Here is a 637-nt window from a genome sequence, read left to right on the forward strand (position 1 = left end):
TATATATATTTATTTATATATACGTCTATATATCTATGTTGCATATATAAGCTTATATGCATGTCTGTACATGTATATATATATATATATATATATATATATATATATATGTACACGCGCGCGCATACCCATATGCCAGTTTGTATGTTGATGTACCAGTATATACATGGTACATACATTCATAAATATTTACACACATATTGAAATACACATACACATATCTCTGTTTGCATGTGCCATCCGATCAAATCAAATCTATTCTTTTCCCTCTAGGCGTACTTTTATACAGTTGTCACTGACCAAAAGAAGTTAAAGTGTACATTCAGAGAAATTTTAATGGCTATTTCTGCAGTTGGTAAAACTTTATAGAGTTCGTGACCCAATATAAGAGGTAAGTCAATACAAGTGTTAAGTTTACAATCTTCAAACTTGTCCAGCAATTTTGCTGCAACTAACAAAATATACATACGCGTTCACGCATAGACATTAACTCAGTTGGAGTATGCATGTGCAAGCGTGCGTGAGTATATAATGAGTTATACCTAAAATGTAAATAGATGTACATATATACATACACACAGTGTGTGTCATACGTATATGCACAGATACATACACGCACATTATGCTTGTATATATA

General features: G+C 31.4%; 1 protein-coding gene across 1 annotated transcript in view; it reads right to left on the reverse strand.

Moving 5' to 3' along the window:
- Positions 1-637, reverse strand: part of LOC106882856 (atrial natriuretic peptide receptor 3-like) — a 5800-nt gene that overhangs the window by 733 nt on the left and 4430 nt on the right. The window lies entirely within an intron of this gene.

This window comes from Octopus bimaculoides, chromosome 8, assembly GCF_001194135.2.
Source record: "Octopus bimaculoides isolate UCB-OBI-ISO-001 chromosome 8, ASM119413v2, whole genome shotgun sequence".
In the NCBI taxonomy this organism is placed as follows: domain Eukaryota; kingdom Metazoa; phylum Mollusca; class Cephalopoda; order Octopoda; family Octopodidae; genus Octopus; species Octopus bimaculoides.